This window comes from Hyla sarda, chromosome 4 (genome assembly GCF_029499605.1).
Source record: "Hyla sarda isolate aHylSar1 chromosome 4, aHylSar1.hap1, whole genome shotgun sequence".
Classification (NCBI taxonomy): Eukaryota; Metazoa; Chordata; class Amphibia; order Anura; family Hylidae; genus Hyla; species Hyla sarda.
In genome coordinates, this window is record NC_079192.1 from 218,697,326 (window position 1) to 218,714,469 (window position 17,144).

General features: G+C 40.2%; 1 protein-coding gene across 7 annotated transcripts in view; it reads right to left on the bottom strand.

Annotated features, from left to right (window-relative positions):
• Positions 1-17,144, bottom strand: part of ATXN7L1 (ataxin 7 like 1) — a 148,591-nt gene that overhangs the window by 54,241 nt on the left and 77,206 nt on the right. The gene's annotated exons all lie outside the window — the stretch shown is intronic.

The following is a 17,144-nucleotide window of genomic DNA, read 5'->3' on the forward strand; positions in this document are numbered from 1 at the left end:
TTACTGAACAAATAGAAGCATAAAGACCACAGAGCTCAAATAGGTCAGGGATAAAGTTTTGTATTAGTACAAAGCACACAAAGGGGTAGGTTAAAAATAGCCCAAGCTGTTAACATCTCGCAGAGCACCATATAAATCAATCATCAGAAAATTTAAAAAATAAGGCACAACTACAAAACTTACCAAGACAAGGCTGCCCTCCTACACTGACAAGCTGGGTAAGGAGAAAATTAATCGGAAAAGCAACCCAGAGGTCTATGGTAACTCTGGGGAAGCTGCAAATATCAACAGCTGAGGTGTAAGAATCTAGCCAAAGGACCACTATCAGGCCCCATTCATACAGCAGAATACATTTTTCAGGCAGACATTCCACAAGCAGCAGGCATTGCTAGTAACACTCAGAAATGTCCCATCTCTGTAGACAGCAATGTAATTCCCAGCAGATTCCACATAAAGTATTGCCATTTCACTGCCCAACACCCTGAGAACACCACCACAGTGAAACATGGTGGCAGCAGCATCATGCTGTGGGTTGCTTCTCCTCAGCAGGTACAGGAAAACTGGTCAGAATTGATAGAAAATTAGACAAATACAGGGCAATCCTTAAATAAATTTGATGCAGTCTGCAAAAGACAAAGTATAACTGTCAGATCCAACAAAAACATTTTTAATATATCACTCAGTACCTAATCCTGACCATGTACATCTAATTTTTATGTGTCTAGCACCTTTATTTTTTTATTACACTTTTAATTTAGCTCTCTAGTCTGAATTCTGCTCAAAGGGAGGGGGCGTGACCTCACTGTGCAGGTCTCCGCCCCCTCCCTCAGTATGCTGTCTGCTCACATTTCCCCTAGCATTAGCAAAACTACAACTCCCAGCTTGTCCTCACTGACAGTAGCGGGACACAAGCTGACAGTGGGAGGATTTTTCCTCTAGTTGTGAGCCCTGCGCTCACAGCTGTCAATCAAGAAAGTGTGTCCATGACATAGGTGATGATGCATGGATACAGCATGGACAAACATTTCAATCTCTAGATGTACAAAGCTAGTAGAGACATACCCCCCCCCCAAAGACTTGCAGCTGTAGGTGGTTTTTCCAAGGTTTACAGAACTATGCCATCGGTGTAACTCCCATTAAAGTCATGGGAGTTAAGCAAATTGCATAACTCCCCTATGTTCTCAGCTTTCTGACCACTTACTGTGGCCAGAGGAGGCTGGGAAACCAAAATTACCAAAAAAAACACTAGGAGCTATTATTTTATACTTCTATACAGGAAGTTGTTAAAATAACCAAGGACACATACTTTCCATGTCATGTACTTTTTCACTGAGCCCTGCTCCCAGATTGTGGCCATTACCAGCTCAGCCAATAAGTGGCTAAGGCATGATAAAAGCGAAAACCAAAATAAAACCATGCAACACACACAAAAATATTACGATGCCAAAATTAAACATTTTTGGCAGCAATTGCCAAACAGGCAAGCAAGAGTTGAGACCTACACCTATTCGGTAGATATGCCACAAATAATTAAGATGAAAATAAATACTTTAAATGGATACTTAAGGACGGAAATAAAGAATATAAACCATTTTGGACGTTTTGAATACAAAAATGTTTTAGCTATAAGTATAAGCATCAACAAAATAAATGAGATGAGCAATATAATAGATGAGTTTGAAAGTGGAAAACCTTTTATACTTACTGTAATAACTGCCAGGCACTTAATGTGGCATGCACAGAATCATTTTGTACATTTCCAAAGGCAAGATTGATCATGTCTCAAACACAGAAATTAGACAAAGAATAAGCTACTAAGAGCTATTTACATATGTGTAGGTTTACTAGTTACCATATTCATTGTATAATAAAATATGTAAACAAATTCATTTTGTAAGCGTTTTCTCTTTATATTGTACAAAAATTGGGCAAATGATATAATGATGCGGGTGCAACTTGCTGGGCATGGTACTACTCTTCTTTATGCCACCACCTTTTGGTGGCAGGTGCTCACTTCCCCTGCTATGGGCACATTACAGGGTGTGTATTACTTTATGAATGAGTCACTGTTTGTTATTTGCCCTTAGCTCTGGCTCTGAGGAAGATCGTAATTGAGAACTTAAAGGGGTATTCCAGGAAAAAACTTTTTTTATACATCAACTGGCTCCATAAAGTTAAACAGATTTGTAAATTACTTCTATTAAAAAATCATAAAGGGGTATTCCAGGCAAAACCTTTTTTTTATATATATCAACTGGTTCCGGAAAGTTAAACAGATTTGTAAATTACTTCTATTAAAAAATCTTAATCCTTCCAATAGTTATTAGCTTCTGAAGTTTTCTGTCTAACTGCTCAATGATGATGTCACGTCCCGGGAGCTGTGCATGATGGAGAATATCCCCATAGGAACTGCACAGCTCCCGGGACGTGAGTCATCAGAGAGCAGTTAGACAGAAAACAACAACTCAATCCTTCCAATAGTTATTAGCTTTTGAAGTTAAGATTTTTTAATAGAAGTAATATACAAATCTGTTTAACTTTCCGGAGCCAGTTGATATATAAAAAAAAGTTTTGGCCTGGAATACCCCTTTAATCCTTTTAATAATTATCAGCTGCTGAAGTGGAGTTGTTGTTTTCAGAGTAGAAGAGGTTTGCTATGGGGATTTGCTTCTAAACTGGGCGGTTCCTGAGACACGTGTCATCAGAGAGCACTTAGACAAGAACAACTCAACTTCAGAAGCTCATAAATACTGAGCGGATTAAGATTTTTTAATAGAAGTAATTTACAAATCTGTTTAACTTTCTGGAGCCAGTTGATATATAAAAAAAAGTTTTTTCCTGGATAACCCCTTTAAATGATGATGTCCATGAGCTCCAAGAGATCATAGAAAGGGATTAATGAATAAGAGAACCTGTTTTACCCCCTAAGGATGTCGTATACTTTAACCTTCAAACCATGTAATTTCTTTTTTTGTCTCCTCATCCTCACATTCGAAAACATAAAGATAGGAATTTATTAAAGACCGGCATTTTTATTTATATTAGATTCTGTTGCTAGTGGGCAGCAGAAGGCCATGATCCTGTTTAGAATTTTTGGCACCATTGTATTTTCCATGCACTTAAAAATGAAATGAAAAATCTTGCAGCTCTACAAGCAGCCAGGCTTATAACTGCTGAATACCAAGGGATATACAAGGCCATCCACAACCTTCCCCCTCCAAATAACTCTTACCTGATCTCCCAATACCACCATTCTAGTAATCTTCTATCCCCTTAAGGCTATGTTCACACAATGAAATGTCCACAGGGAATTTTTGCTGCAGCAGAGCCCTATTCATTTTAATAGGATTATACTGCAAGGTGAATACAGCGGACTTTCTATGGCAGATGTTTCTGTTAACGAAATACCGATTCCAACATCCGCAGAAAGAATAGACTTGTGAACTCTTTCCGAAGATAATGCTTGAAAATACATTGCTATCTGTGAAACGGAACATTTCCGAGAGGTCCTAGCGCCCGCCAGATCATTCAATTGTGGAAAGTGTCTGTCAGTGTTTTGTGGATGAACATCCCGCACATTTTCGGCCATGTGAACCCAGCCTAAGACTTCCACTTGTGCTTTCCACTTGTCCACACCATACACAACCATCGCTACCCTGACATAACTAGCTCTCACCCACTACCATTTTACAAAATCAATCTGAAAACCCATCTCTTCATAACAGCCTACAACCTACGATAACCCTGCCTTGTATGGCAAAGTGGACAGCTGCTTCCTCACCTACTTTTTTCTTCTCTTGTAGATTGTAAGCCCTTCGTGGGCAGGACCCTTTCTCCCACTATATCAGTCTGTCAATTACTGTTTTCCTGCTTATTGTACTTGCATTTGTGTATTACTGTATGTATCTTAAAGTGCAACTGTCACATAGAATAGACTTATGAAGCTGCAAAAACACTGTGCACTGGGGCTTCACAAGCTTATTCTAGGCATACCTGTATAGATAAATCAGGCTGCTACACACTCATAGAAAACTCCTTTGTGATTTCTTCTGGAGTCAGGTGACCAGTCAGAGAGATGGGGCCCAGGGTCCTCTATGCTCAAGGGGCCCTCTCTCTGTACAAATGGAGAAAAACATCGCCCCTCCTCTTTCTTTCTACCTCCTCTCCCCACTCCTTACCTACCCTTCTTACCCTCTCTCTTGCTCCTTGATACCCCCCACCCCCTTCCTAATTGGGCTTTTTGTCATGTTGATAGCTTGAAATGTTTCTATTGTAAATTGTACATTTCATTTTTTTGAAAATTCCTGAGCCTGTTCTTATGGCCCCATGTTTGGGTTTGATTACCAGTATGTTGAAATGTGCACAATAAAAAATTATAGTTGAAAAAAAATGGATAGAGCAAAACAAGACCAATTTGTGTCAATTCTGCAATTGTTTGGGTGGTATATGTTTGTTTAAATTTTAAATAAATATGCTTATTTTGTAAAAATGTCATGTCACGTCAAAAGTTTAGACTGCATCGGGTCTCAGTTGTAAGACCTGCTTTGATCGTCAGTAGTAGGTCTGGAGAGGAGATTGAAATGACCAATGTGAGAAATGCGTCAGCATTTCACAAATGCGCCTTATGGTACATGCATGATTTTGTACAACGAGTCCTAAGACTGCCATCAGTAAGCAGGCGCATAAACCATTTTATTACATTACAATAGTTTTAACTCTGCCGGTTTGAAGTTTCATACTATTACAGCACATCCGGTCTTCTCCCGTCTACCACTTGGCCAATAACATTCAATAAGGATTTGAACTGGACATCTGTCCTACATCAGATATACAAGACGGCAGCGATTCCTGGTGCACAATGTTAGATTGTTGAGAACGTGCTATAATTAGCGGGGCTGAAACTAATACATGAGTGTGCAGGACGCCTGCAGAAGACAGAGCGAGACAGAGACTGGAGAGCATACAGGAGCTCCCACATCATTCTTGGCTGACTGATCGGACAGATAATATCCCACTGCAAAACAGGGAGGAGGATTATTTTGTGGTAAATCAACAGCACCACTTAGCAACCGGCTGAATCTTTACAGCTTACTTGCTGGGCTTGCCAATCTTTATTTAGCACAAATAGTAATATGTAATAGGGGTTGGAAAATGTATTACAATGCTAATATTTGTTTAAAGAATATCTGTAATTCAGCTATACCTAACAGTCTCCTACAAATGTACCGATACTCAATGTATACACGAAAAATCCTAACCTTCAAAAGTATATCTACGGAATAAACTGAACATAACCACATGTGAAGAAAACAGACATATTAAAGGGGTACTCCAGTGGGGAAAAAATGTAAATCAAGTGGTGCCAGAAAGTTATATAGATTTGTAAATTACTTCTATTTAAAAGTCTTAATCCTTCCAGTAGTTGTATGCTTTAGAGGAAGTTGTATAGTTCTTTCCAGTCGGACCACAGTGCTCTCTGCTGACACCTCTGTCCATGTCAGGAACTGTTCAGAGCAGGAGAGGTTTGCTATGGGGATTTGCTCCTACTCTGGAAAGTTCCTGACACTGACAGAGGTGGCAGCAGAGAGCACTGTGGTCAAATTGGAAAGCATTACACAACTTTTTCTGTAGTATACAACAGCTGGAAGGCTAGATAGTATTAATTTGGAAACCTGTATGACTTTCTGGTACCAGTTGATTTGAGCTTTTTTGGGATTTTTTTTCCACCGGAGTGCCCCTTTAAAGATTTTTTCACATGTACAAAACCGATATGTACTTACAAGTAGTATTTGTGGCAGAAATCCGTGGTTGACAGATATCTATCACAGATGTGCAGTAAATGCGCCAGTGGATCCACGAGGGTTATTCAATAAGACTCCACAGTTTTTCTGCAAACACCACATTCTCTTGCATTGGATTTAGAATGATAGCAGAATAAATTAGGGTATTTATGCAGAAACTGCACCTAAATCCCCATCAAACCCTGAATGTGTAAACAGGGCCTTATAGCTCCTAGGCACATTAGACATGTATTGAATGTGCAATGCGGACTTTAACCTCCCAACTCTTCCATACAGATGATTTCTGGGGAGAGATCAGGTATGATGGATTTTAACTATGCAGCAGCTCCTACCCCCCACCCTTAATTATTTCTATTTAGAACACAAGTGTTCATGTGTAAGGTGGGATCGGGAGAGATCGCCATTGACCGAACACAGCCATTGTATGTGTATCGGCACATCTCAAAATGCACATCCACAGCTAAGACAATGAATATCAGGGTCCAACAACTAGCACACAAGCTACAAAGGTCAATAAGTGATAGATAAATACAGGTGGCCAGAATATTGGGACAAACCTACAAATATTACCAATATGTCCCCTGTTCTGGAAAAAAAAAAATAAGCTGCTTCAAATTTAATCTGGTTCAGAAGCCACTAGACTTTATTTTGAGCAGAAGAACAGTTACATTAACATCACCGTGCTATATGTAGTCTAATGGAATTAAAAGATGCCCTAGATATTGAGAAGTTAAAGAGACAAACAATCTAATGTAAAAGGGACAGAGCATTTCAGGGCTCCAGATGGCAACCCCAATGGTCTGGAAGATTTCAAATGGCAAAACATAGGCTGCCACCTCTGTCCATGTCAGGAACTGTCCAGAGCAGGAGAAGTTTACTATGGGGATTTTCTCCTGTGCTTGACAGTTCCTGAGACAGACAAAGCCGTCAGCAGAGAGCACTGTGGACAGACAGAAAAAAAAATGGAAAAAGAAAAAACTTACTGTGGAGCCTACAGAAGCGGATACATACTGGAAGGATTACTTTTTTTTAATAGAAGTACCGTAATTCACAAATCTGTTTAACTTTCTTGAACCAGTTGATTTTGAAAAGTTTTTCACCAGAGTACCCCTTTAATGTCTTAGGGTGCATTCACACCACGTTTTAGCAATACAGTTCATGTATACATTTTCCACGTGAAAACCGTATGGAACCGTATTGAAAACCATATGCATTGACTCTCCATTGAAAACCGTATGCCAAAAGATGCATCAGGTTGTGTCCATTTTGCATCCTGTACAGTTTGGTCAGTTTTTTTCCCCATACCCAAGACTGTAGTCTACCACGGTTTTTGGTCCAGGTGAAAAATTGCATTAAACCATATACATTTTTTGGGAACCAAAGTCAATGGGAACCGTACAGAACTGTATGTGTGTACAGTTCCATCCAGTTTTCACCATACGATTTTTGACTTTGCACAGTTTTTTTTCTAGAAATTTCAATCAAACAAGTGAAACTTTATTCATAATGGAGTGAAAAGTTAAAAACGTATACGTTTTTTTTCTTAAAAAACGGATGCAACTGGACAACATTTTTTTAAACCGTATACGGTTTTTAACTTTATACGGGTTAAAATTTGTACTCAAGTTTTTAAACAGTTTAGTCCGGTTTTGAGGAATCAGTTATTCATCAAAAACCTGATACGGGAACTGTATTGCAAAAACGTGGTGTGAATGCACCTTACACAGAAGGCACCTATAAAATACTGGTAAGGATATTTGAATTCTCATTGATTTTATGTTTTACTTACTCACATGACAATTGTGGTTTAGTTTATTGTCTGGGAGATAAAACTATGCATCTTTAACTGCTTCATTGGTATCTACATTGGCGAAATGACCGTATTTCTTTCTTCTATACTGTTTCATGTAACTCGCTGTTTATAAAATGTCTTAAAAATTACAAAAACAAACAAATAATAATTATTTTTTTTTAATAAATAAGTTATTTTTTTTTAAAATACATGGGTGTCTGACTGAAGTTAGGGTCTGGCCTTTGATTCTGAAGGGAGTAAACATGTGCAGATTGCATTTCATGGGAATTTCTTTTATTCTACATTACACAACCCTTATTATGAATTAATCTCACAAATGGTAATCTTAACACCGTATTCAAATCTTGCGGCTAATTAGAAGCACCACAACGAATTACCACGTGTTTTTGTCGCAAATTACTCAAATCGCAGTAAAAAAAATAACGTGCTTGTGTCGTCTATGACCATTTAATAAATTTGGTGCTCCTACACATTACCAGCACACAAAAAAAAGGTGTCGAAAAATGCTTCACTTACGTCTACAATGATAAATGGCGGCTATTGGGTCAGAAAGCATAGTAAGTGTGCTTTCACATTATGTTTTTGGGGATATGGCGGGAGAATAAGAAAACCAGTCACTGCAGCAGACCAAAGTTTTCAGTCCAGCAAAAAAACTGGAAAGAGTGCAAAAATTGGCTGTATAGCAAATTCAAACGAATGGGGTGCGAAGTGGGTCCGTGATGTATCCCCAAAATGTGATGTGAATAAGCCCTAAATTTGTCAAATTATTCAGCAGACAATGAAGTACGTGTTATAAAATCCTAAAAAACTGCCTTCAAAAGTGGTGCATAAACTTTGTGCAGTAAGCGTAAAAGAATCTAAGACCAGCTTGCTTTCTTGTTTTTGGCTTCTTCAATATTTGCTGTTCTGCCAGGACGAAAGCACCAAGACTGTACATAACAAACGGATACAAACACATTTGTCTAACAACTTTTATGTATAAAAGTATGCGCACTACTATACGACATGCTACAAATCTGAGCATACACTGTATTTCAACCATGCAAAGTGTTAAAAACTGAATAATGTAAAAGGAGACCCCCTACTGGGCAAAGGGGGAACGTGGGAAGTTATCTTTCGTGAATATGAACAAATCTAGACTGTATTTGCACAGAGTCTTCTGTGGGCATGATATATGACTCAAGCATTCTTAGATTACAATTGTTATCATGTTAGGGTTCCAAATGGTTCTCTGTACTTAAAAAAAGCAACAACAAAAAAACACAATCACTTCACAACCCAAATCAGTTTGATGGTTCATAATAATAATCTTAAAGGAGTAGTCCAGCTTACAAAAATGTATCCCCTAACCATAGGATAGGAGATAAATGTCAGGTCGCGGGTGGTCCCCCGTGATCTTCTGCCCGGCGCCCTGACTCCCCCCATGAATGAAGCTGTGTTGACCACCACACGAAGCAGAGGTCAACATGCCCCCTCAACTCATCTCTTCTGGAAACCTAGAAATACACAAGTACAGCGCTTCAGCTCTACAAGAGAGATACATTGAGGATGCATGCCCATCCCCTCTCTGTGCAGGAGGAAAGCTGGGGCACCAGGCAAAAGATCGTGGGGGTCCCAGCAGTCTGATGCCCTTCTAGCTGACAATTATGCACTATCCTTTGGATAGGGGATACATTTTTCTAAGGTGGATAATCCCTTTAACTATATCCATGACTTAAAGTGGTACTCCCGTGGAAAACTTTTTTTTTTAAATCAACTGGTGCCAGAAAGTTAAACAGATTTGTAAATCACTTCTATTAAAAAATCTTAATCCTTCCAGTACTTTTTAGGGTCTGTATACTAAAGAGAAATCCAAAAAGAAATGCATTTCCTGTGATGTCCTGACCACAGTGCTCTCTGCTGACCTCTGCTGTCCAGAGAAGCATAATTTGCTATGGGGATTTTCTTCTTCTCTGGACAGTTCCAAAAATGGACAGCAGAGGTCAGCAGAGAGCACTGTGGTCAGGACATCACAGGAAATGCATTTCTTTTTTGGATTTCTCTTTAGTATACAGCCCCTAAAAAAGTACTGGAAGGATTAAGATTTTTTAATAGAAGTGATTTACAAATCTGTTTAACTTTCTGGCACCAGTTGATTTAAAAAAAAAAAAAGGGGTACTCCGCTGCTCAGCGTTTGAAACAAACCGTTCCGAACGCTGGAGCGGGAGCTCATGACATCATAGCCCCACCCCCTCGTGATGTCACACCCCGCCCCCTCAATGCAAGTCTATGAGTTGCATTGAGGGGGGCAGGGCGTAATGTCATGAGGGGGAGGGCTATGACGTCACAAGATCCCGGTGCCGGCTCCAGCATTCGGAACAGTTTGTTCCAAACGCTGAGCAGTAGAATACCCATTTAACCCCTTAAGGATTCAGGGTTTTTCCGTTTTTGCACTTTCGTTTTTTCCTCCTTACCTTTTAAAAATCATAACCCTTTAAATTTTCCACCTAAAAATCCATATTATGGCTGATTTTTTGCGTCGCCAATTCTACTTTGCAGTGACAGTCATTTTACCCAAAAATCTACGGCGAAACGGAAAAAAAATAATTGTGCGACAAAATCGAAGGAAAAATGCCATTTTGTAACTTTTGGGGGCTTCCGTTTCTACGCAGTGCATATTTCGGTAAAAATGACACCTTATCATTATTCTGTAGGTCCATACGGTTAAAATGATACCCTACTTATATAGGTTTGATTTTGTCGCACTTCTGGAAAAAATCATAACTACATGCAGGAAAATTTATACGTTTAAAAATGTCATCTTCTGACCCCTATAACTTTTTTTATTTTTCCACGTACAGGGCGGTATGAGGGCTCATTTTTTGCGCCGTGATCTGAAGTTTTTATCGGTATGATTTTTGTTTTGATCTGACTTTTTGATCACTTTTTATTCATTTTTTTAATGGTATAAAAAGTGAGCAAAAATGCGCTTTTTTTTACTTTTGAATTTTTTTGCGCGTACGCCATTGACCGTACGGTTTAATTAATGATATATTTTTTATAGTTCGGACATTTACGCACGCGGCGATACCACATATGTTTATTTTTATTTTTTTTAACACTGCACCCACTGATCTTTTACACAGATGACAGGCGTGTATTAACACGCCTGTGATCAGCATTATCGGCGCTTGACTGCTCCTGCCTGGATCTCAGGCACGGAGCAGTCATTCGCCGATCAGACACCGAGGAGGCAGGTAAGGGCCCTCCCGGTGTCCTGCCAGCTGTTCGGGACGCCGCGATTTCACCGCGGCGGTCCCGAACAGCCCGACTGAGCAGCCGGGTCACTTTCACTTTCGCTTTAGAAGCTGCGGTCAGCTTTGACCGCTGCTTCTAAAGGGTTAATACCACACATCGCCGCGATCGGCGATGTGTGGTATTAGCCGCGGGTCCCGGCCGTTGATGAGCGCCGGGACCGACGCGATATGATGCGGGATCGTTAAAGGGATACTCCGGTGAAAACCATTTTTCTTTTAAATCAACTGGTGGCAGAAAGTTAAACATATTTGTAAATGACTTCTATTAAAAAATCTTAATCCTTCCAGTACTTATTAGCTGCTGAATGCTACAGAGGAAATTCCTTTCTTTTTGGAACACTGATGACATCACGAACACAGTGCTCTCTGCTGACATCTCTGTCCATTTTAGCAACCGTGCATAGCAGATGTATGCTAAGGTCAGCATGGTGGGTCAATGGTTAGCACTGCTGCCTTGCAGTGCTGGGGACTTGGGTTCAAATCCCACTAAGGACAACAATAAATAAAGCATTATTATTATTATAATAACGTCAGCAGAGAGAACTGTGCTCGTGATGTCATCAGAGAGCATTCCAAAAAGAAAAGAATTTCCTCTGTAGTATTCAGCAGCTAATAAGTACAGGAAGGATTGATTTTTTAATAGAAGTAATTTACAAATAGGTTTAACTTTCTGCCACCAGTTGATTTGAAAAGAAAAAAGGTTTTCACCGGAGTACCCCTTTAAACAAACAATGTGAGGCACATTCACTGAATTTTGTTTTAGATTTATTAAAAGGGTATTCTGGTGGGAAAAAAATAATTCTTAATCAACTGGTGCCAGAAACAGATTTGTAAATTATTTCTATAAAAAAATCTTAATCCTTCCAGTACTTATTAGCTGCTGAATACTACAGAGGAAATTCTTTTCTTTTTGGAACACAGTGCTCTCCGCTGACATCTGTCCATTTTAGGAACTGTCCAGAGCAGATATGTTTGCTATGGTGATTTTGACATGTTTTTACTTTTGGAAGACATCAGAGGGCTTCAAAGTTCAGCAGCAATTTTCAAATTTTTCAGGGACCAGTTCAGGTTTGAAGGGGATTTCAGGAGTCTTCATATTAGAAATACCCCATAAATGACCCCATTATAAAAACTGCACCCCCCAAAGTATTCAAAATGACATTCAGAAAGTGTGTTAACCCTTTAGGTGTTTCACAGGAATAACAGCAAAGTGAAGGAGAAAATTCAAAATCTTCATTTTAACACTCGCATGTTCTTGTAGACCCAGTTTTTGAAATTTTACAAGGGGTAAAAGGAGAAAAAGCCCCCCAAAATTTGTAACCCAATTTCTCTTGAGTAAGGAAATACCTCATGTGTGGATGTAAAGTGCTCTGTGGGTGCACTAGAGGGCTCAGAAGGGAAGGAGCGACAATGGGATTTTGGAGAGGGAGTTTTTCTGAAATGGTTTTTGGTCACATTTAGGAAGCCCCTATGGTGCCAGAACAGGAAAAAAAAAAAAAAAAAAACAACATGGCATACTATTTTGGAAACTACACTCAAGGCATGTAACAAGTCGGATGTGTAAATTAACTTAATTTTTTTTTCACTAAAATGCTGGTTTTCCCCAAAATTTTACATTTTTACAAGGGGTTATAAGAGAAAATGCCCCCCAAATTTTTAACCCCATCTCTTCTCAGTATAGAAATACCCCATGTGTGGACGTCAAGTGCACCGCGGGCGCACTACAATGAGAAGAGGAGTGACATTTGGCTTCTGGAAAGCAAATTTTGCTGAAATGGTTTTTGGGGGGCATTTAGGAAGCCCCTATGGTGCCAGAACAGCAAAAATAAAATAAAATAAATAAATAAAAACACATGGCATACTATTTTGGAAACTACACCCCTCAAGGAATGTAACAAGGGGTACAGTGAGCCTTAACACCCCACAGGTGCTTGACAAATTTCCACTAAAGTTGGACGTGAAAATGAAAAATTAGATTTTTTTTCATTAAAATGCTGGTGTTACCCCAAATTTTTCATTTTCACAAGGGATAATTGGAGAAAATGCCTCCCAAAATGTGTAACCCCATTTCTTCTGAGTATGGAAATACCCCATATGTGGATGTAAAGTGCTCTGCGGAAGAACTAAAATGCTCAGAAGAGAAGGAGCGCCATTGAGCTTTTAGTGAGAGAATTTGGTTGAAAACACACATGGCCTCCCACTTCTATTCCAAAACTGCCACCCCCCCCCCCCCCGTGGTGCCAGAACAGTGGACCCCCCCCCACATGTGACCCCATTTTGGAAACTACACCCCTCACAGAATTTAATAAGGGGTGCAGCGAGCATTTACACCCCACTGGCGTTTGACAGATCTTTGGAACAGTGGCCTGTGCAAATTAAATTTTCCATTTTCACGGACCACTGTTCCCAAAATCTGTCAGACACTTGTGGGGTGTAAATGCTCACTGTACCCCTTATTACATTCCATGAGGGGTGTAGTTTCCAAAATGGGGTCACATGTGGGGGGAAGGTCCACTGTTCTGGCACTATGGGGGCTTTGTAAACACACATGGCCTTCAATTTTGGACACATTCTCTTAGGGCTGGGCGATATACCGGTTCATACCGAATACCGAAATTTTTGTGCTGCACGATGTGAATTTTAACCTATACCGGAATACCGGTTTGGCCCCTACCCCCTGGGAATGAATAAATCAGCCCAGCGCTGCGCTGTCCCCACACCGGGGAACTAATCATATGTGACCCGCCAGCGCTGTTCTGCTCCCCCCCCCCCCAATTAATTATCAGCCCAGCGGGGTACTACTCACATATGTCAAGCACTGCCGTCCTCCTCTTTCTTGGGGGCCGCTGGCGCTGGAACTCCCTGTACGCCAGTGGTCTCCAACCTGCGGACCTCCAGATGTTGCAAAACTACAACTCCCAGCATGCCCGGACAACCAACGGCTGTCCGGGCATGCTGGGAGTTGTAGTTTTGCAACAGCTGGAGGTCCGCAGGTTTGAGACCATTGCTGTACGCTGTATCCCTATGCCCGGGCTGCAAAAGATAAAGAAAATAAACTTTAACTTACCTACGTCGGCTTTACGCTGGGGACTGGAACGTCGGACAGCCGTCAGCCTATCACCGGACGCAGCGATGTCCCGCCCCGGCCAGTGATAGGCTGCGCCCACTGTCATGTAAGAAGCCGGCCATGTTGTGCACCCACAGAGCACTTTACGCCTACATATGGGGTAGTTCTGTACTCAAATTTTGGGGGTCTTTTTTTCCTTTCACCACTTGTGAAAATTAAAAGTATGGGGCAACACCAGCATGTTAGTGTAAAAATTTTTTTTTTTTTACACTAAGAAGCTGGTGTAGACACCAACTTTGCCTTTACATAAGGGGTAAAAGGAGAAAAAGCCCCTCAAATTTGTAACGGGCAGGGGTTTACAGTGAGTTTCTCATTGGGAGTTTGGGCTGCAGCGGAAAATTTGCTGCATCTCAAACTTGCAGCAGAAATCTCGCTGTAAACCCCCGCCCGTGTGAAGGTACCCTGTACATGCACATTGGGGGGGGCAAACCTCCAGTTGTTACAAAACTGCAACTCTCAGCATGCACCGACAGACCATGCATGCTGGGAGTTGTAGTTATGCAACAGCTGGAGGCACATTGGTTGTGAAACGCTGAGCGTTTGTTACTTAACTCAGTGTTTCGCAACCAGTGTGCCTCAAACTGTTGCGAAACTAGAACTCCCAGCATGTACAGTCTCTCAGTGCATGTGGTGGAGGGTAGGGGGCTGGGTTCTCAGGACCCCCCCCCCCAGGGGTTTTCACTCAGGTATGCATGTATAAAAACCTTCATTCTTTTATTTAATATTTGCCATGACTAAGAACTCTTAGCAAGTTCGAAACGTGTCTGCGTTTGTTTTTAATGCACCTATAGGTTTTTTGCAGATTTTTCTTTTTGTCCATGTTTTTTACTTATGTGAAGTAAAAGTAACATTTTAAACTTATTTTTGTGAGCTGGACTCCCGACTCCTATTTTTTCTTCCATACTATTCGGGATACGGCGCGCACTGTCCGTGCTCCAAGTCTACCTGCAATACCACATGAAAGCCGCAATCCCACCTATTGATGTCTGCAGCGAGTGGTGAGCCAAACTTAAATTTTTCCTTTTTCTTCGTTCGCACGGGGTGCCTGCTGAATGATTTCAGCAGGCGGCAGGGACTGAAGTTCCCACGGGCATGCAGGTACGCCCTGTGTCCTTAACTGCCAAGACGCCAGGGCGTACCCTTACGCCCTATGTCCTTAAGGGGTTAATGCAGTGGGTAGGCGCTATAGTGAATAGATTTTTAATAGTGGAAAACGTGCATAGGGGCAATGATCTCCTCCTTGGTTTACTTTCTGTCATGGTGGGCACTGGTAATACATTTTTGTGCCATTTTAAAATAGATTTTTGGTGATTTTTCTATTGGTGGGTATATGTACAGACATGGAGATAATTGCTGGTACCCTTCTGTTAAAGGCAGAAAAACTCACAATGCTCCCTGAAATAATTTGAAGCTGACAAAATTAATAATGAATAAAAAAATGTATTAAAATTAACTGAAAATCAGACATTGCTTTTGAATGGTTGTTCAACAGAATCATTAAAAAAATTATTATTATTAATAATAAAACTGGCCTGAACTAAAATGATGGTACCCTGAACTTTTTTCTCAGGCAGATGGCAACCAATCACAGTTCAACTCTCATTGCTCTGGTAAAATTAAAGTGGAGCTGTGATTGGTTGCTAACTGAGAAAAAAATCAGACACAATTAAGAGATTTCTGGACAGGTAAATCTGGACCTGTATGTGTATAATGGAACATTGGGGCTCCCTGTAACATCATTATGAAAGTATGTGTGAATGGGTCGCTATCCACATTTTCATATACAACACAAATAACAGCCTATGCTGCACTACAAGGAAAAAAAATCCCTAAGTGCTTCTTTACCCCTTTGCGGACACAGGCTGTAAATGTTCAGTAAGTGTGCGATCAGGGACTAAAAGGCGAATAGCCGAGCTTGCTTCATAGACAGAGTGCCAACAAGTTAACTCTGCTAATACAGACTGAAATAGCAAAGGGCTAATCTAACTGAACAAGGCGATCCAATAGTGAAGCATTAAACAGTATTAGCATATCCTGTGGATAAAGGAAGAAGTGTTCATGGTGGGACAGGCTTTTTAACATTCTTCACTATGACCAACAAATGGCTTTGTTCCTGACATATCACATTTACGTTCATACCACACTGGCATTAACACATACAACATATGCACATGGAAAGCTCCCAGCACATATTCCAAACACAGTCATAGGCCCCCATTGAGCTGTTGGTGCTTACCTATACAGTGGTCAACTACAAAAAAAACCCTAAGTATCCAGATTTTATTTTGCATTGTGTCCAATGTCCGATATAGGTCATTGTATGGTTAGATATTGAGGAATACATAAGGGGTATAAATTGTATAGAATACATACTGTGAGAACATAGCTTCATTTTTACAGTAGATCTAAGCAAAAAAGTTCTCACTGACCCCATGACTGCTCCCTCTTGAGCTGTCAGCAGCTGATAAGTACTGGAAGGATTAAGATTTTAATATAGAAGTAATTTACAAATCTATTTAACATTCTGGCAGAAGTTGATTAGAAAAATGTTTTTTTTCCCACTGGAGTACCCCTTTAAACATTCAAAAATCTAATGTTTTCAAAACTTTTCTTTTTAAATATTTTACGTCAGCTTTTTAAACAGGTTTACTAAACACCATCATTGTGTTATTCAGGAGGTGACCTACAGCACACATTAATACAGTGGGGAAAAAAGTATTTAGTCAGCCACCAATTGTGCAAGTTCTCCCACTTAAAAAGATGAGAGGTCTGTAATTTACATCATAGGTATACCTCAACTATGCGAGACCTAATGAGAAAAAAAAATACATAAAAATCACATTGTCTGATTTTTAAAGAATTTATTTGCAAATTATGGTGGAAAATAAGTATTTGATCACCTACAAACCACCAAGATTTCTGGCTCTCACAGACCTGTAACAACTTATTTAAGAGCCTCCTCTGTCCTTCACTCGTTACCTGTATTAATGCCACTTGTTTGACCTAGTTATCAGTATAAAAGACACCTGTCGACAAGCTCAAACAGTCACACTCCAAACTCCACTATGGCAAAGACCAAAGAGCTGTCGAAGGACACCAGAAACAAA